The sequence below is a fragment of the Schistocerca serialis genome, chromosome 1 (genome assembly GCF_023864345.2).
Source record: "Schistocerca serialis cubense isolate TAMUIC-IGC-003099 chromosome 1, iqSchSeri2.2, whole genome shotgun sequence".
Classification (NCBI taxonomy): Eukaryota; Metazoa; Arthropoda; class Insecta; order Orthoptera; family Acrididae; genus Schistocerca; species Schistocerca serialis.
Genome location: NC_064638.1, coordinates 1,017,634,716 through 1,017,656,178, shown reverse-complemented (window position 1 = coordinate 1,017,656,178; position 21,463 = coordinate 1,017,634,716). Strand labels below are relative to the sequence as shown.

At 41.3% G+C, this 21,463-nt stretch overlaps 1 protein-coding gene across 1 annotated transcript in view; it reads left to right on the top strand.

The window, feature by feature from the left end:
• The window catches only part of LOC126455015 (lachesin-like), a 1,274,520-nt gene that overhangs the window by 461,329 nt on the left and 791,728 nt on the right, over positions 1–21,463 (top strand). The gene's annotated exons all lie outside the window — the stretch shown is intronic.

Sequence of the window (21,463 nt, the reverse complement as noted above, 5' to 3'; positions counted from 1 at the left end):
TCTTTTCTACCACTGGGGCTTTAGTTATATATTTACCTTATCAACCGGCTTTCATTTATGGGTAGTAGATGGACTTACCCTTCGTTTATATATTATCGAATCTTTCCTGCTATTCCTAGAACGTGCAGATCCTTCCTCATCTCACCGTTCTTCTTGTGTTCTTCTAATACGTATCCTGCCAAAGCTCCTAGATATCTGATTTCTGCCGTTTCACTTCTCTGTAATTATTTCTTCAATTAAAATCCATACGTCGGTTCCACACAGCAGTAAATGTATGGTTATAATAATACAAAATTTAAGTACTGTCTCTTTTCCTAGTTTATTCTGGAGCGTTTATAACAACTAAAGGTAATGAAATAAATTCAGTTTCTCAGTGGAGGAATTGTAGAAGCTGATACATCTGCATTCATAAGTTGGGTTGGCGTGTCAGCGGCTTTGATGTCAATAAAATCTCGTATTTTGATAGTGCTGACACAATAACATCAATGTATTGTGCGTAACCACCGCCGTAACGATGAATGCACATCGGCGCATTACAGTGCCTGTCATGCAGATAGAGGACATCAAGAATTTTATATGATTGCAGTTTGACATTTCCTAGCTGTAGATGTAGTGTGTAAAATACTGCAAACACAAATTTGCAGAGTTATTGTTGTGTGGAATGAATGTCATAGGCGAACCGTTAACCCGCTTGCTTGATTGGTTTGACGCTGGACTTCCCTTAGGCCAACATTCACAATTCAACAACCACAATAGCTATGGCTGGGTGCAAAACCCCAAGGCGTAAAACTTCTCTTGACCCTCCAAAACTAACTGTGGGCAGGCCATTTCCTTAAGAACTGACCGGGAAATGTTTGTAAGCAAAGTTAAATATAAAGCTTAAAAATTCCTGCCCTAGACATAATTCTTAATCTAGGGAATCTGCACAAAATTTCACTCTAACACAATGACGCGAGTAATATGTTCGTTATGCTGTAAAACTGATTGCTAATATCTTATTGGATACGTTTTTGTACAATGAAGGCTTTTGTTTCTTAAAGATGAGTAATACCAGAACATTATTCGATATGACATTATTGAATGAAAATATGCAAAATACCTCAACTTACGGAATTGTCTCTGCCCAAGATTCTCAACGATTCTAAGTGCAAATGTGGCTGAAATAAGCTTTTTTAGGAGTTCCATAATGTGTGTTTCCAATTCAAATTCTCGTCAATATGGACCCTTATGGATTTTGAAGTTTCCATCCTATTTATTACTTCCTCACCATGTGTGACACTTATAATTGGTGTAGTACCTCTAGATGTGCTAAGACAGCTCATGAGTTACAACATCAACAATGAGTTTCCGTAAGTGTTCAAATGGTTCAGATGGCTCTGATCACTATGGGACTTAACATCTGAGGTCATCAGTTCCCTAGAACTTATAACTACTTAAACCTAACTAACCTAAGGACATCACACACATTCATGCGCGAGGCAGGATTCGAACCTGCGACCGTAGCAGTCACGCGATTCCGGACTGAAGCGCCTAGAACCGCTCGGCCTCCATAAGTGTATTAGCTGGTGATGTTCACGAATATATGATTGATCCATATCTTCCGCTTAACACGCCCCAGTGGAGGAAATTACGCCATCTTTCTCCAAGTACGGGCCACCGTGAATGATGGACAACGTCCCCAAGCAGTTAGCAACTGTTATGGCCCGAGCATAACCAGCCCCACCACACTTTACCCATGATGTCACATAACATTTAGACAACGTTCCCCAGTTGTTAGATTGGGGGGGGTGGACCAGTACCACGACCACCACATTCTCCTGATGTTATTTCTATGGAGTTATTTTTCAGGGAGTGAATGAAACGTTAGGTGTACGAGACACTGAAAGACTCTCCAGAAAAGCTGGTCACCCGTTTGGCTGAAGCTGCAGGCAGCATTTCTGATACACCTGACTGTTTCACATGGCAGTTTTGACACCATATCTAAACGTCGCTAACGTTAAAACCTTCATGGACTCACAACAAGGAAACAATGGCCTCTGTCTTTCTCCAAGTAAAAAGTGTTTCTTTGTGTTTTTATCTATGTAATTCTTTATACCCTACAAGCACTACAAACAAAATGTCAGCTTATTTCAGTATTGCAGTGGATGAGTGTGTTTTCGAACACAATAGTCAGACCATCGCAGCACGAAGTTGTAAAAGATCCTAATCACACCAAGCAATATCCCATCTAATTGGAATTCTGTTACGCATCTACTCTAAGATCATATGCAGCTCTTTTTCTACATTCGCAAATGAATGCGGGTGTGAAGATGTGCTTCGCCATGTCGGAGTACAATTTGCTGGGGGATCACATATAGATGGATATTTTTGATTTGTCAAAGTCGACCGAAAACATATTGAATCAAGCTTGAATTTTGTTTAACGCATTCGATTGACGTGGCGTGGAAGAACAGCGTGTTCGTCTTGCCCAAGCACGAGTATTCTGGTAGCCCACTCATCACTACATATGACATGCTGGCGTTCTGCTTGCGTCCATCATCGTTGCTCACGACATCGGAGGAATATATGGCGACACTGCTGCAGTGTTGAAGGCAGTACAGCCGTCAGTGGACAGCACTTATACGCCCGAAGTGCAGAACTGACAAGGGAAGTGTCCAGTACGATATGTCGAAACCTACCGTGAAATTTCTTACGTAGGCAAAATACACAGAAAGAAACACAATACCCAAATTTGAGTAGCTAAGACACACTGCAACTATTTAAAAGATTATTGAAATTTGCCAAATTCATACCCCTGCCATAGCTGTAGCAAAGAACGCATGCACAAGAAAGCGAGCACTTACCCTTGACTAATGGCACTGAACAGATAGCATGGCATAACGCTATCATAATCTGTAAAGGGAATTTCAGTTTCCATTGATAGTTTTCTGACACAGTTGTTCACATTCACCATTCACTCGAATTTGCAGCTCATTTAATATCCATAATAATTAGAACTTGACTTACCACTGTCGCCAAGTGTTAATAATGGAGATAAAACTGAATTAATATTGTGATTGCCATTAGCGTCTGTCTTTGTGTAGGTTCCAGAGTTTCACTGTAACGTGAATCCAATTAATGTTTTCAGTCTTGTAAAGATGAACTATGAAGAACGTAGTATGCATTCAAAATAACCTACTTCTACTGAGGACATACATATGTGGTATTGTTAGTTAATTTCTAGGACAGTAATTTCAATGTTGTAAACATTTCGTAAGAAATTGTGAAAAAAATAGAAGAAACAGCAAATAACTGCGTGAACTGTGATTCTAAAGATGACTGTTGTGCTAATTAAAGAATAGAAACAGAGTTCCTTTCAAGTCCAAAGAACACGTGTAAATGTTTCGGTTACACGAAGGATCGAGAAAATGCCTATACGTAAGCACTGTGCAAAGCCGGTTTCGTTTCGTAAATTCTGAACATGAGTTGTGTGAATGGAAAAACGACATGCTCGAAGTACGAAATATGCGCCTAAATGAAACATAAGTGTGAAAGAAAAACTATTCGAAAGACTTACAACTGCTCTTGAGAGTCAGTGCACCATTTCCGTTGGAGCCCAATGAGACTCGGTGCTCTGATTTGCAGGTGAGGTGGACGTTACTTATTTCCCGGCTTCTTCGATCTCTTTAAACAGCTTCAGGAAATCACACGGAAGAGGAAGTCGCAAAATTACCTCATGTAAACGACTAGAGGAGATGTCATAATAGGTAATACTATAGAGAAATTCGTAGCTGTCGTGTAGACGAAGCTTCTTGTTATCCCCTAAAAACTTTGTATAAAGCCACTCACTCAGGTTTCGTGCAAAATGCACTTTTCATTTCGAGCGAAAAAAAAAGTCGCTTGAGCAGTCGATGGATGCTACCTGCATGACACATTCGTGTACAGCAATGACCATGATAAGCATCAGCGGATTATTGTTTCGACAGCTTTATTTCTTTATTCAGGAACATCAAGGCAAATTAGGACCAAAAATTGTAAAGAAACTGTCACTTACAAAAGTAGTAAAATCTGGAAAAATGGGACAGTATTATTTTCCATGTTCAATCGGAAACGCCTTCTTACCATTTGCAGAAAATAATTCATTGTATTTATTGTGGTCTTGGCATGGACGTAACGACACCCTTCTCTTTAGGAGGACGGCGAAAATACTGATAATGTAATTTAGATTCTACGTTGATCTAATCGTACGATGCAACCTCTCGATAAAAGAAATATTCAACAGTGTAAAACATTTTTCAGAAAATTGCCAGGAAATATTTCGAATAGCTTTCTGTCACTTGAGGTTTATCAGCGGAACAGTATTGTTAAATTTCAGTAATTTCTGCAATGTCAATTTGCATCATCACGTTTTACGAATTTGATAAAGTATGCCTTCTAGACTGCAAAATAAGCTGAACAATGGCCACGACCACTTTTTACTCCATTCCAGATCTGTTTAAATAAACTAGTAATTGCTGTGAAGTGCCGGAAAGCTTTAATTTTTCATTTAACGAGTGTGCCTGGTATAAGGAAACTGTTAGTTTTGATCATCCAGTACACTCTTCGAATTTTTGTGACGACTGAAGGGAATACAAAATAAACTGTTTCATTGTTGGCAAAACATACGTTAATCAAAAGTTATCATAAGAACTGCGCTACAGGATATATTAAAAATGTTTAATGTTAATAAATAAAAGTCCAGATAGATAGCAGTCGTCTGCAATGTTACATCACACACTGTCATAATTTTCTTTCCTCTGCTAGTCACTTGTGTAAAAAGTATATAAGCAACACTTTAACCGTGGACATGAGCAGCAAGTTATTCAAAAAATTAACAATTTAAGGCATTTCTGGTATGGTTTCAATGGTTGAAATTCACGTGCACTTCGGATTTCGCACTTCGTGGCGTTACGTCCTGCTGTCAACAGCTGCGCCTACTTACTCGCCGATTCGCGCGCTAGGCAGAAAGTGTGTACAAACTGCTGTTATAAGCGATACTTCGTGCGGCAAAAATGAGCAACTTCAACGTTTTTAAATATAATGCTTGCATTGCGCCTCAGAAGTTAACATTTTTTCATTGTGTTTCTTTCGATGTCTTCATCTTGTGTGAAAAGTTGAGGGATAGGTTTCGACAGGTCGGACTGGACCATTCCTATGTGAGGGCACTGCAGTTCATCGAATGGAAGCAGTCATGGCAGTTGGAGATACACACGCTCAACGGATAATCCCGTCGTCCTTTCTCCTATTGGTTCATCAGATACGTGCGTGCCGTACGTGTGTGGTTTCATCTGTTGCAACTGCGAACGATGACAAGTTCACATGAATGATGTGGTGCTCAGTACAGCGGAAAGACGACCGTGCAACTCACAGCGGCATTGGAGTCTCGAACGCTTGTAACTGCTGTCTGATAAGTTTGTGAGGCTTATTTCAGCTCCGAGTGACGCTGCCGAAACAATAGCAGCCGGAATAAAACGCAAACTCAGTGTAGTGCTTAGACAAACATTATGCGGTTGAACGTCTCCGAAAATCACACTGGCCGGTGTCACCATAACGTCGAGGTATACGAGTGCAAGCAAAGTGCGGTATTACCATATCTATGTAAGCGGAATAAGTCAGTAGAGAGAGAAAGAGAGAGAGAGAGAGAGAGAGAGAGAGAGAGTGAGTTCACTCAAACAGACAATATTATAGGCCAGAGTATTTGCTATTACTATCTGAAGTTTATTACGGAACTCAATCTTTCTCCTCTCTCATTCCTTGCCCCAAGCCCATATTCTCCTGTTACCTTTTCTTCTACTCCTTCCGTTAGAACTGCATTCCAGTGTCCCATGACTATTAGATTTTCATCTCCCTTTACAAACTGTATTACCCTTTCAGTATCATCATATACTTTCTCTATCTCTCCCTCTTCAGCTTGCGACCCGGCATGTATACCTGAACTATCATTGTCCGTGTTGGTTTGCTGTTGATTCTGATAAGAAGAACCCTACCATTGAACTGTTGACAATAACACACTTTCTGCCCTACCTTTCTATTTATAACTAATCCTACTCCCGCTATACATGTTCTGCTGCTATTGATATTACCCGGTACTCATCTGACCAGAAATCCTTGTCTTCTTTCCAATTCACTTCACTGACCCCTAATATATCTAGATCGAGTCATTGCATTTCCCTTTTCAGATTTTCTAGTTTCTCTACCACGTTCAAGCTTCTGACATTCCAATCCCCAACTCATAGAATGTTAGTATTTCGTTGGTTATTCAATCTTTTTCTCATGGTAACTTTCCCTTTGACAGTCCCCTCCCGGAGATCCGACTGGGGGACTATTCCGGAATATTTTGCTAAAGGAGAGATCATACTGACACTTCTTCAATCACAGGCAACATGTCCTGTGGATACACGTTACGTGTCTTTAATGCAGTGGTTTCCATTGCCTTCTGCATCCTCATACTGTTGATATTTGTTGATTATTCTGCCTTCAGAAGCAGTTTACCACCCCTATGACAAGAGAGTGCCCTGAACCTCTGTCCGCTTCTCCACCCTCTTTGACAAGGCTGTTGGTAGAATAAAGGTGACGTCTTACGCTGGAATGAAATAATAATTAAATCAAGACCCTAAGCTGTCGACAGGCGTTGATATACATCAATGGGGACAGTTGAAAATGTGTGCCAAAAAATGGTTCAAATGGCTCTGAGCACTATGAGAATTAACATCTGAGGTCATCAGTCCCCCAGAACTTAGAACTACTTAAACCTAAATAACCTAAGGACAACAGACACATCCATGCCCGAGGCAGGATTCCAACCTGCGATCGTAGCGGTCGCGCGGTTCCAGACTGAAGCGCCTAGAACCGTTCGGCCACAGCGGCCGGCGAAGAAGTTTTGATTATGATTTAAAGACGATACTTCAACACCAGGGGTTTACCTTTATGGCAACCAATATTCGTGCGGCTGAGAAACGTTGGAAAATGTATCTAGCTCGTGGTACGATCAATATCGATTTGTAATACTTTACAGTCTTCTCCTGTCATTTAATATATAAAACTTGTAGTTTGCTTCAATTACATTTTGTGACTTAAGGATTTGATTGATAATAATGCAGATTGGCAAGATGTATATTCATAGCCACTCTTATATGCTCAGGTCCTCATACCGTGATTGCAACTACAAAATATATGGCAGTTCTCGTCCTAATTTGAGTGAAGCATTACTGAACACGATCAGTAGTGGCTATTAAATTGTATCTTGAATAGGACTTCGTGGTATTTGAATTTTAATGTGCAATTTCTGCTTGGTTTGGAATCTCTGTTAGGAGTAATTTTACTTGGGCAGGATTGAACTATACTGGCGTATTATATTGTCTCTCTCACACGTAGCAAGGATGACGAAAATGCGTATCGTAGCAGGCCCTTGCTAAAATATGAATCTCCGTTAATCACTACTGCTACAATGACAGACAGGATGGCCAAATCAGCCGTGAGGTGTTAACCAAAATTCCTAATAGGAATGGTATACTTGTGTTTAGTCAAAACTACATCCATTGTGGTTCTGCTTCTTCAATTACAGAAGGCAGTCAGGTTGCATGTTGCATGAGTAGCTAGAAATATTTTCCTTTATCTCCTGAAAGCTATTAGCACTAGTTTGGATGTTACGATTGATATGGTTGCAACGTACGGGGGGGTTTTATTGTACAATTATCGATATATTGAGAAATATCCATTGGTAGTCTTAGTCGACCTTCAGTTGCTAACTGACTTAAGTTGGCTCTTTTTAAAGTCGCGGTTATGCCTCCAGTATCATTTGCATCGAAATTATCATTGCACTCTCATTATTAAACAAAAATATGGTGATTGCTAGCTACGAAATCAGTAATGCGGTGATTGGCATGTGATACCAAATTAAGATTTATTCAGAAAATAGGATGAGCAATATTTATAGCCTAACATGACGACACACTTGCTAATCTAACTAGCCTATCAATGGCACAATGTATCGTCTTTTCCTATCTCCTTAAGTCAACACTGAACCCCCAAGTGACTCTATTGAAGTTCTGCCTGAACAGACACAGACTCAGAGAGCGCCAGTCAGAGAACTAGTGGAATACGAACTAATTTAGAATTACAGTGTCCTACTTTGGCAGATGATTGCTAATATTACCCTAATTCTCCGTGATGTTTACGACGGTCGGCCTAGCCAACGTCGTAGTGCCGTCTTTCCCGTGAGCGAGCTTGGCTTTAAACTCCAACGTGGACGTGGTTTGCGTCCGTGACTAATCAATACTGAAGCTACTTGCACATATGTTAAGAGTACTTGGTCGACTCAAGTGCGGGGCAGCAAAGGTATACTTCAGATTGCATATGAACACCACAAGTTAGTACAAATCATTTTCTCTTCCCAGAGGAACAGATAATGCTATGTGTGTTGGAGTCGTATGCTCTATACTATTCAGACTTGGAAGTAACCACTGGACTCAATGCCGGTAATTTGTCCCACCTACTTCTCTCCACGCTTTCCAAGCAAGGCAACCAGACACCGCGACTGCTCTCGTCCAGTGCCGACCCAGAGTCCTCATTCAGATTTTTGCAAACTTGGGCGTTCTTCGCAGCATGGATCCGTGCGCGTTGATAGCCCATCACGACACAGACTTCCATGTATCCGTGCTCGTTTGTACCCAACCACGACACAGAATTCTCCCGCGGTTACTGTTGCCGCCAAACTTTCAATATGTATCTCTACGCGCTCTGCGCGAATCCCGTCACAATCTTCCGCAAATTTTCCACTGTGGCGCGAAATCGTCTTTCTGTCTTTCGCATATAGCTCCTTCTCACTTCTTGTTGGATGGCCCAGCCTCTCCCAACGTCTTTGGTGGCCTGAAGTGCCAGCCAACAAAGGGGTCCGGCCGTGTTCCAGCCTCTGCGGCAATCTAGTTATTTTGACATGACACACACAACTTCTTTTTCTGTGTCCATTCTCTCCTACCGGTGGGCCAATTATCTCGTTTTGTTAAATGGCTATATCTGTGTATTTGGTGCATTAGTACTGATTTAGCATCTTGTAAGGTGCAAAATCTGCTACCTTACGTGGTAGATTGTGGATAATGGTTTCAGGTGAGCTCTGAGCCATCTAACATTGCACTTAATTAAGTCATTACGTAAATGTGTAGTCATTTATTTGGATGGTTCAAATGGCTCTGAGCACTATGGGACTTAACTTCTGCGGTCATCAGTCCCCTAGTACTTAGAACTACTTAAACCTAACTAACCTAAGGACATCACACACATCGATGCCCGAGGCAGGATTCGAACCTGCGACAGTAGCGGTAGCGCGGTTCCAGAGTGTAGTGCCTAGAACCGCTCGGCCACCCCGGCCGGCAGTCATTTATTTGATAAGGCGTTTTAAAGTTTTAGCTTCATGTTTTAATAATTCTTTGCTAGGTTGGAGTACAGTGGGTATTATCTTCTGGTATACTCCTGTTAGTACAGAAACCCATGTGTGCAGGTCGTGGTAAACAGCAAGTGATCACGCGGACGAACAGCTGGGTGCCGTTCGACGTCAGAGCGATGGCCGCCGAGTGCCGCTGAAGTAGTGGTGGGGAACCGGAGTGCATTCGAACGTACCCACACAGGCGACAATATGGCGTCGCTCGCTGTGTCGGTTAAACTTTTCAACTTGTAACTTCATTAATATTTTCTATAAGAAGGATGGAATGACGTTTACCAGGCAGTCGGTTATGATCTTACGGTGTAGAAACCCTTAGTGACATGCTTGTGGCCCTGTTGCCTAAGTTGACGAAAAATAAGCTGATCTTCATTAATTTCCTGTTTTATATTTTCCTTACTACCAGATAATAATCCACAATCTTAAACCTACGTGGAATTGAATTGCTGCCTCAGTGTGAGAAATATGAGTGTAAAATAATTAATAATCATGTCTTTCTTTAAAAGTTTGGTTCTGACTCAACTCGTATAAGATTTAAGTGTTGTACAAATCGTAGGCTGTTTTGATGAACTGTTTCATCTTCGTGTAAATAGCATTAGGTAACTTCAGAAGTAATGGCAATGGGGAACCTGTTACATTTGTATTACCCTCTGTGTAGGTATACATACCAATCCGCTCGTGGCAATGTATATCATTGACTGAAAAAAACATTTCGTAATACTTGTTAAGAGGTAAAACTGTACTATGTATGAAACGCTGTAGTAAGAGAAAACAGTTGTGTACTGTTAACCATCGTTACTTGTAAATGCGAGATCGGTGTGTCTTAAGCTACGCAGTGGCAGTAATAACATTGAGTGAGATTGCAGTTAGCTTGCTCTACATTTCGTAGGTGTTCAGATTATGGCACAAGAAATATTTTCTGACTGACTCTCGAGTGGAGCATAACTTGTGTTCTTAATGTCTTTCGACCATATATGTTTCTGAGAAATTTATTACTATTAAGCAACTGAGAGGCCTTTTTCTACATTTTGCGTCTATTTAACTTACAGTGGCATTATGACAACTGATTCTATTTCCTATATGTTTGGTGGAGGTCTTTTGTCTGCCTGAACCTACATTAATTGAAGTTAAGCAACGCGTTACAGTGAATACGTAACAACTTATTCTCTTCAGCTACTCTGTTCATGACCAATTGTAATTGGTAGCCAATGTCTACCTTACGTAACTTGTGACTGCTGTATCACAAATTTACTATACTTTCACGTTTTCTTGTAACTTGCAGAAATTTGCCACATCTGAAAGAGAGTTTACTAATTAGCTTGCTTTGAATCTCATGACCTGAATCTTATCATTTTTCTCTGCTCTAGCTGATGATGCTTAACACTACGGCTTATACTACAGCATCACACAACTAGAAGCATAAAAGAGCACAAGCAAACCTTGCAATTTTTTTTACTTTTTTATTTATGTATTTATTTATTTATTTAGCGGTACAGCGTGCATCTCTGCTGCACTCAAATCTGTGTGCCTAATACATTTTACAGATACAAACAAATGACTAAATGATACGTATATTTCTTGTTCTATTTTGATACATTCTTGTCACTACATCTTTCTCATTTAGTACCTGTACCCCAGGGCGTAGTGGTGCTTATTGCTTAAAGCATAGCAAGGATGTGGTGGTAACACCCTACCTTTTCTCTTTTTCTGCTTTGTCGTGGTGATACCTTTACCAGTCGGCGCGACTTTAAGGGTAGAAGCAGGCGGTACTGCTTAAGGTGGTACAGCTGGGCTGTGATACGACTTTAGCCAATCAAAGTGTACTATTGTAGTGCGATCAGGTAACTGAATTTCGGCATTCACCGGCGAGGTGAATACAGGGTAGAGGCCCTCGTACAGTGGAGTGAACTTCTAAGTTCGTCCCTTTTGTAACAGGGGTTTGGGAGCAATACCAAATCGCCGGGTTTATACTGAGGGAATGTAGCGCCTTTGTGTTACGTTTTAGCTGTTTTTGTGTGGCTTTGAAGTTACTGTGTTTAACTTGGTCCATACGGCTCTGAGACGGTGGGCTAGCCATTCACTTCGCCTATATTGCGGTCCGGAGGCAATTTGTCAATCTCAGAAGGTGAATTCTTTGGTCTCCCATAGAATGCTTCGTATGGGGAGTATCACATTACATTATGAACACCACTGTTGTAAACTGAGGCGACAAGTCCTGCATATTTGTCCCAGTCTAACTGAGTCTCCAAAACATAATACGATAGCATTCGCTCAATAGTTTTGTGCACTTGCTCCAGACGCCAGTTGGCTTCAGGCTTTTTTGATTAAAGCATTTTTCAAACTTGTACAAATAAAAGTGACATAAAATTTGAGCCTTGATCAGTAAGTACTGCGTTGGGGCTGCCGAACGGCAAGACCAAGTGAATAGAATTGGAAGGAAAATCAGCATTGGCCGTATTTTGTTGTTTTATTGTCAGCAAAATCGATTTTCGGTCATTTAGTGACCATCCTGAGTGCTGTAATATACAATTAAAATTGGTAGGCACTGGTATCAAGCTATAACCACAAGCTTAGAGCGATTATGTGATCTCTCTAAGCTTGTGGTTGTAACTTGATACCAGTGCCTACCAATTTTAATTGTACACTACTGTCCATTAAAAATGCTACACCAAGAAGAAATGCAGATGATAAACGGGTATTCATTGGACAAATATATTATACTAGAACTGACATGTGATCACATTTTCACACAATTTGGGTGCATAGATCTAGAGAAATCAGTACCCAGAACAACCACCTCTGGCCCTAATAACGGCCTTGATACGACTGGGCATTGTGTCAAACAGAGCTTGGATGGCGTGTATAGGTACAGCTGCCCATGCAGCTTCAACACGATACCACAGTTCATCAAGAGTAGTGACTGGCGTATTGTGACAAGCCAGTTGCTCGGCCACCATTGCCAGACGTTTTCAATTGGTGAGAGATCTGGAGAATGTGCTGGCCATGGCAGCAGTCCAACATTTTCTGAATCCGCAAAGGCCCGTACAGGACCTGCAACATGCGGTCGTGTATTATCCTGCTGAAATATAGGGTTTCGCAGGGATCGAATGAAGGGTAGAGCCACGGGTCGTAACACATCTGAAATGTAACGTCCACTGTTCAAAGTGCCGTGAATGCGAACAAGAGGTGACCGAGACGTGTAACCAATGGCATCCCATACCATCACGCCGGGTGATACGCCAGTATGGCGATGACGAATACACGCTTCCAATGTGCGTTCACCGCGATGTCGCCAAACACGGATGCGACCATCATGATGCTGTAAACAGAACCTGGAGTCATCCGAAAAAATGACGTTTTTTTCCATTCGTGCACCCAGGTTCGTCGTTGAGTACAGCATCGCAGGTGCTCCTGTCTGTGATGCATCAAGAGTAACCGCAGCCATGGTCTTCTAACTGATATTCCATGCTGCTGCAAACGTCGTCGAACTGTTCGTGCAGATGGTTGTTGTCCTGCAAACGTCCCCATCTGTTGACTCAGGGATCGAGACGTGGCTGGACGATCCGTTACAGCCATGCGGATAAGATGCCTGTCATCTCGACTGCTAGTGATACGAGGCCGTTGGGATGCAACATTGCGTTCCGTATTACCCTCCTGATCCCACAGATTCCATATTCTGCTAACAGTCATTGGATCTCGACGAACGCGAGCAGCAATGTCGCTGATACGATAAACCGCAATCGCGATAGGCTTCAATCCGACCTTTATCAAAGTCGGAAACGTCATGGTACCCTTTCCTGCTCCTTACACGAGGCATTACAACAACGTTTCACCAGGCAATGCCGGTTAACTGCTGTTTGTGTATGAGAAATCGGATGGAAACTTTCCTCATGTCAGCACGTTGTAGGTGTCGCCACCGGCGCCAACCTTGAATGAATGCTCTGAAAAGCTAATCATTTGCATATTAGATTAGATTAGATTAGATTTACTTTCATTCCAATTGATCCGTAGTGAGGAGGTCCTCCAGGATGTGGAACATGTCAGAAAAACAACAATACATGACAAATATTTAAACTAAAACAAATAAGCTAATGTACCATTCCACAGGTCCCAAGTGGAATGATCGTCATTTTTTAATGAACACTAAGAGTCATTTTACAAATACTATTGCACTGAATTTAAAATAAAAAAGTTTTATATTTATTTATAAGGTAAGAAACATGTAATACAACTACTGTAATACTTATTTACAATGAACACATTACTGCACTGAAATGGTGCAGAAGTTAGATTATACTTACACACACACACACACACACACACACACAAATTTTCAGTGAACACATTACTGCACTGAAATTGTGCAGAAGTTATGTTGTACTTATATACAAATCAGTTGGTTTTCCTCAGAAATTCATCAATGGAGTAGAAGGAGTTGGCCACCAATAAATCCTTTAGGCTTCTCTTAAACTGAATTTCATTGGTTGTTAAGCTTTTTATGGCTGCTGGCAAGTTATTGAAAATGTGTGTTCCTGAATAATGCACACCTTTTTGTACAAGACTAAGTGACTTTAAATCCTTGTGAAGATTATTCTTATTTCTAGTATTGATTCCATGAATTGAGCTGTTGGTTTGAAAAAGTGATATATTTTTAATGACAAATTTCATTAAGGAATAAATATATTGGGAAGCTGTAGTTAGTATCCCTAGTTCCCTAAACAGGCTTCTGCAGGATGTTCTTGAGTTCACACCACATATAATTCTTACTGCACGTTTTTGTGCCCGGAAAACTTTAGCTTGGCTTGATGAATTACCCCAGAAAATAATCCCATATGACATTATGGAATGAAAGTAAGCATAGTATGCCAGCTTTTTCATTTTTATATCCCCTATGTCTGACAAAATTCGCATTGCAAACAGAGATTTGTTAAGACGCTTCAGCAGTTCTGTGGTGTGCTCCTCCCAGTTGAATTTATTATCAAGCTGTAATCCCAAGAATTTAACACTGTCCACTTCTTCTATCTTCTTGTCATCATATGTTAGACATATACTCTTGGGACACCCCTTACAAGTTCTGAACTGTATGTAGTGTGTTTTTTCAAAGTTTAGTGACAAAGAATTGGCTAGGAACCAGTGATTAATGTCTACAAATATTTTATTGGCTGATCTTTCTAAGACTACACTTGATTTGCTATTTATTGCAATGTTTGTATCATCAGCAAACAAAACAAACTTGGCATCTGGTAATGTTACTGATGAAAGGTCATTGATATACACAAGAAAAAGTAAGGGCCCCAAAATGGAACCTTGTGGGACCCCACATGTAATTAGTTCCCAGTTGGATGATGCCTGATAGCTTGATACATGTTTCTTTCCTAATAACACCCTTTGTTTCCTGCCAGAGATATAAGATTTGAACCATTTTGCAGCATTTCCTGTTACACTATAATATTCTAGTTTACTTAAAAGGATATTGTGATTTACACAGTCAAATGCCTTTGACAGATCACAAAATATACCAGTTGCCTGCAATTTTTTGTCTAATGAATTAAGTACATTTTCACTGTAAGTGTAGATAGCCTTCTCAATATCAGAACCTTTTAGAAATCCAAACTGTGACTTTGACAGTATGTTATTTGAGATAAGATGGTTATAAAGACGACTGTACATTACTTTTTCGAAAATTTTTGAGAATGCTGGCAACAGTGAAATTGGACGGAAATTTGATGCTATTTCTTTATCTCCCTTCTTAAACAGTGGCTTAACTTCAGCATATTTCAGCCATTCGGGAAATATTCCACTGATAAACGACTGGTTACACAGATAGCTTAATATGTTACTTAGCTCAGAATCACATTCTTTAATTAACTTTGTTGATATTTCATCATACCCACTAGATGTTTTTGATTTTAAAGATTTTATGATGGACATTATTTCTATCACAGTATCTTCTTCCTTTCGGTTAAATTTCGCGTCTGTAGCACGTCAACCTCGTGGTGTAGCAATTTTAATGGCCAGTAGTGTATATTACAGCACTGAGGATGGTCACCAAGCGACCGAAAATCGATTTTGCTGACGATAAAACAACAAAATACGGCCAATGCTGATTTTCCTTCCAATTCTATCCCCTATTTGGTCGTGGTGCACACAAGCCATGGAGTCGCCAATCAGTAAGACTAAGTGATTGACAAACGCGCATGGGACAGTTTCCGCGGTCATGTCGGCAAGTGGTACTAAAATTAGGTACCTGGAAAAGTGATCAAGAATTGACTGTACAGATTTATTACCCTGATTCTTTTGGGGAAAGCGCCCTACGAGTTCTAAGACCACGTTCTGAAATGGTTTTGTAGCTTCTGGCAATGTTTGTAAAGGAATTTTGGTTTTTGTGGAGGCGCCGTTTGCGCACAAAGGAAAAAACTTTGCATACGCTTCCGAACATTCGTTTACTGTCCTCTCCACCGCTATCGTGAGGTAATTCTAGCATTTGTGGCTTGTCGCCCATTATGGCAGGTCTGTATGCTGTCATGACATTATGCCATAACACGTTGCTGCAGTTCTGTAGGTATTACAAAATGGGGTTTTCCGATATAGTATATCGCCTTGTGTAACATAATATGAGATTATAGCTTACCGATGACATTCTACATCTCTCTTTCAATTCATCTACTGAAACATCAACTGTGTGAACAACTCTAATCTTTCTGCTTAGGCCATTGGCAATACTGTGCAGGCGGCTGGGCTTAAAGTAATTTACTATAAACGTGAGAGCTAGCAACTCATTCTCGGTAGTACTATAATTAATTTCTGCTGAATTCATTTGTCTGGAGGCATAACAAACTGGTATTTCCTCACCGTAATATTCCTGGCTTAAAACAGCTCCGACTGCGTAGCCTGACCGTCCGTCGAAAGAATAAAGGTTTTTAAAATTTTGGATGTATTGATGAAGGTGAACTAATGAAAATTTCTTTAATTTTTCTCATTGCTGCCTCGCACTAATTTGCTCATTCAAATACTGCATCTTTCGTTACTAATTTTGTTAATGGCTTTGCTATTGTAGCGTAATCCTGCAGAAAACGCTGAACATAGGAAAGATTGCCTCTTTAACACTTCCTGCAGTTGGAAAATTATCCACTACTTCAGGTAGCCTAGGACCTAGCTTAACACCATCTGAACTAATGATTTGCTCCAGGTACTGAACCTTTGAAAGTGCAAAGGAACACTTCTCTAGTTTAAGCTGAAGTGTGCACTTTTCAATTTAGGGAATACATTTCATTTTGCAAAACTTACACACATAGTAGGCTTTAACCCTCTCAATAACAAGTCGATAAATCTTTGAAAAGTGGCAGGCGCATTTCTTAGACCAAAAGGCACGCGCCAAAAATGAACACAGTACAGACGGAACCGCAAAAGCAGTTTTAGTTCTATCTTGTGATGCAATAGGAATCCGATGACATCCAGAACACATGTCCAAGTTGGTAAAATATTTGCAGTTTCCCAACCAGTCTAAGGTCTCGTCGGCACGTAGTAGAGGGTAAGTATCACGTGTGATAACCTTCTTTACCGCTCTCGTTTCGGCACACAGACCGTAGGTTTTCTCCCCATTGATTGATTTCTTGGGCACAACAGCAACTGGACTCGCCCACAGACTTGCAGAGGATTGAATTACTCCTACAGCCAATTTATGTTGAATCGTATCTTTAAGAACAGATTGTAAATGATGGGGTAAACGATACGGCTTATGCGCATTTGGTCTAGAGTGTCCCATGTGTACGAGGACAATTTCTGGAAAATATTGCCTTTCATCGAATAACCACGCATATTTCTCTAAAAGTAGATTCAAAAGATTTTTGTCTGAGTCCAGAAAACGTGCCAACTTCTCTTTCAATTGATTTACTATCAAAGATGCTAGCGCACAAACTTTCCTCAAACGCAACTGTTTATGTTTTATCTTGACACTGTTTCTCGTGCGAAACTTCTATTTGCATGACTGCTTCGCCACTGGCTGTTATTGTGCCACGTGGGATTTCTACATCGCTTTGAGCATAATTGTCAAGAAACCAGGTATCTGAAACCTGTTCCCTTTTATTTCTAGTCTACTTAGACCTCTTTTAATATGGATTTGCAACCCGTCGAGAAAGTCATTCTGGGCGAGCAGGCCGGCCAGAAAGTCCGATCTCGGCGGTACCCGGTCTTTGACTTCAATCCATAGAACTTTTCGTCTTCCATCGCTGTTACAGATATGATAATGTACATGGTTCAGTTGGAGTTTGTGAAGTTGATCTCCCGTATCGGTCAAAATGTTTACAGTTTCCCCCTGAGCTTACCTGTTATAACTGAGTCATCTCAGTGGTTTTATATCCTTCTGTGGGGGGTTGTAGTTTCCCCATGAATTGTTCTTACATTGCGATCTACCCTTCTTTTTACCATTGGGCGGTGCGCCTGATTGTGGCGGATAGTACCACTGATTTTGGGGAAATCGATCTCTCTCGTGTCCGATAGTATGACATTTCTTGCAGCACAGAGCCGTACAGCTCTTGGGTCTATGATTGGATTTCTCGCATCTTTGACAGTTAGTGTAATTTACAAACAGATCTCGCGCATCAATCGTGCGCGTCGAAGCGTACACTCATGTCCTGCTTTCTCATGCAACGAAGCTAAGTGGACCGCTTTGTGCAGTGAGGTGGGGAAGGCAATTTTCATCTCGCTCTCTATGTGTGGGTTAATTCCCCTAATGAAGACGTCAGTTGCTCGCAATTCGGCTTCTTCGATTAGAACTTCATTACATATTTGACCCGTGTCTAATGTACGAGGGTAATCGCAAAAGTAAGGTTTCCTATTTTTTATAAGTACATAGACCTGTTTATTTCTACAATAGTTGACATCAGTTTACAGCTTGAACATTTAGCTATTTTCGAAATAATCACCATTTCTGTCGATGCATTTTTGTAGACGCTGTGGCAGTTTTTGTATGCCCATGTCATACCAACTCGCCACCATGCTGTTCAGAAAGTTATGAACCTCTTCTTTCACCTCGTCGTCGGAGCTGAATCGCTTTCCGGCCAAATGTCCTTTTAACCTAGGGAACAGAAGTTCAGGGCACTCTCTTGCCCTTATGGAGGGAAACTGCCCCTCAAGGGCGGATGAAGGTATAGAAGACAATGAAAACCTCTGCGTTAAAGTCTAAAGTCGCATGTGTCATGGGTTATACATTGAACGAGGAAGTCTGGATGTATGCAATCCGTTTGATTTCCGTCCATGGGGCCATTTAAAGTTACGCTAATGGGAAAAAACATTATGACCACTAGTCACCACGAGATTGAATGCTTCCTATGCAAGTAAATTAAAACGTACAGCCTCCATTTATTGTATGGCTACCAGTTTCGGTGATTCAGTGCACCAGCTTCAGACCTTAGATAATGCAGAGGCGGTTAAAGCATCCGTATACACGTTGCATCAGTGGCCACCATCTGTAACTGGTTTTCACAGACTACATAAATGTAACCACGATATTGCCTCTGCAACCATCCACTATCAACTCAGTTTAGCCTGAAAATGGGGCACTGAAGCACCGAAACTGGTAGCCATAGAAGAAATGACATCATAAGGGCGGCTGTACATGTTTCATTTCCTTACATAAGTGAACGGCCGTACCCCACTGAACTCCAGTCACAAGGATGGACATACAAAAACAGAATGTGTCCTGGTGGTGCTGCGGGCACATTAAGCAGTAAGGAAGGAATGTAACTGTAACAGAGACGGATGGGTAGGCATTATAGTGCATACACCGGCCGCAAATGCGTAAAACCACTGGTACAAGCGATTTTGACAAAGGGCAGTGGCTGGAGACGGATGGGTAGGCATTATAGTGCATACACCGGCCGCAAATGCGTAAAACCACTGGTACAAGCGATTTTGACAAAGGGCAGTGGCTGGCTCTGTGGTTGGAAACGAGAATCTCTAGAACGGTGAAGCTGGTCGGCTGTTCACGTGCTACTGTCGTGAGCCTCATAACAGGTATGGCTCATCACAAAACTCAGAGGCCAGAGGATCGCCCGCTGTGTAATCCAGGCTGGGCAGCGATCTGTGGCAGATCTGACGTACAGTACAGTACTGGTGCAGGCACAAGCTTTTCGGAACGTACCGTTTGGAGGCCATTGTTGAAAATGGAGCTCCAAAGCAACTGATCCCTGTTTGTTCCCGTGTTGACCCAACGACATCGTTCATTGCAGTGGGCACAGTATCACTGAACTTTCACCGTGGATTAACAGAAACGTATCGCCTGATTGCATGAATCGCATTTCTTGTTACACCAGGTCGATGGTTGTGTCCTCAATGCAAATGGCTGCTCGAAACAAGCACCGCGATAATTCTGTGGGCAGAATTATGCGGTGTTATACACTGAGTTGGGCTTCCATGGGATCTGTGGTACTAATCAAAGGCACCGTGACAGCTGTGGAAAGCGTGCATATTATTACGGGTTACTTGCATCCCTTCATACTTGATGTCTGCCCCGACGGCGAGGACATCTTCCAGCAGGATAATTGTCCATGTCACAAGGTCAGAATCGCGCTGAAGTGTTTTGAGGGATATAACGGTGAACTCACATTGATATCTTGGCCAACTAATACCCTGATCTGTACACACTGGAACACATATCGGGCGAGAGCAACGTGCCCAAAAACCACCGTCCAGTAACTTGCGGGAATTCTGTGATCTTTGCACAGACATCTGGTGCCACATAATCCTGGACGCCTATAAAGAACTTGTAGAATCCATTCCAAAGAGAAACAGAGTTGTATTGTGTTTTAAAAGTGGACCATCACGCAATTAAACTGGTGGTCATAGTGTTCTGGTTCATAGTTGTATTTGTGTATGCCCGAATCGTCAACAATATGCAGACGTTATAGGAGCATCGGACCACTGCATAAATGCAGTTCGAAAGGTCATTGGCATCCGAAAGTGTGAGTGATTGACTGTGAAGGACGGCTGAAAGATATGTTAGGATGCATGGTAAAGACACACAGCACTGCCTACAGTGTCAGCTTCTACGTAACAGAGAGAGCTATTGGTTTCCAGTCACATTATTATAGTAACTGGTTCAAATGGCTCTGAGCACTATGGGACTTAACATCTGAGGTCATTAGTCCCCTAGACTTAAAACTAGTTAAACCTAACTACGTCACACACATCAATGCCCGAGGCAGGATTCAAACCTGCGACCGTAGCAGCAGCGCGGTTCCGGACTGAAGGACCTAGAACCGCTCGGTCACAGCGGCCGGCTATAGTAACTATTCTTCTAGTTTTGATCAATGCTACCTCCTGTAGTGATATGCGGAACTTGTCTCTTTAAACAACCCGTATATTATATTGAGAAAAAATTGTACTAATTCTCGAAAACGATCACAGATGATGCCACGATTCATCATCCTGAGTCGTTGAGCTCATTTCTGAGAGTCGAGACCCCATGAACTAAGCGCCTCCATTCCGGACGGCTCTCTTAGAGCCTCCTCAAGAAGAAGACCGGAGATCTTATTGATTTGACCAATCCGGTTGCTCGTTACTCTTCCCTCGGTCTCTTGCGCTCTATCTTCCATTCCATCATTATTTTTCCTACTTTTCTCATTCTCTTCTCCCAATGTGGACAAAGAACTGGAGAATATTTTGGGTGACACGAAAAGAAAGTCTCCTGCAGATATTCAGCTGCTCAATAATGGACACATTTAAAGAGCTTATTTCAATACTGCTGTAAATCCATTTTTGTTCATTCTGAGATACAGGGTCCTAAAGTTAAATGAGCACTGAAAAATCTGCAGTTGAGATACCTGAAATATTCAAGTATATAAAATCTACAGTTGAGATAGCTGAAATATTCAAGTATATAAAATCTACAGTTGAGATAGCTGAAATATTCAAGTATATACACTTGAATATTTCAGGTATCTCAACTGCAGATTTTTCAGCGCTCATTTAACTTTAGGACTTATATACTTGAATATTTCAGGTATCTCA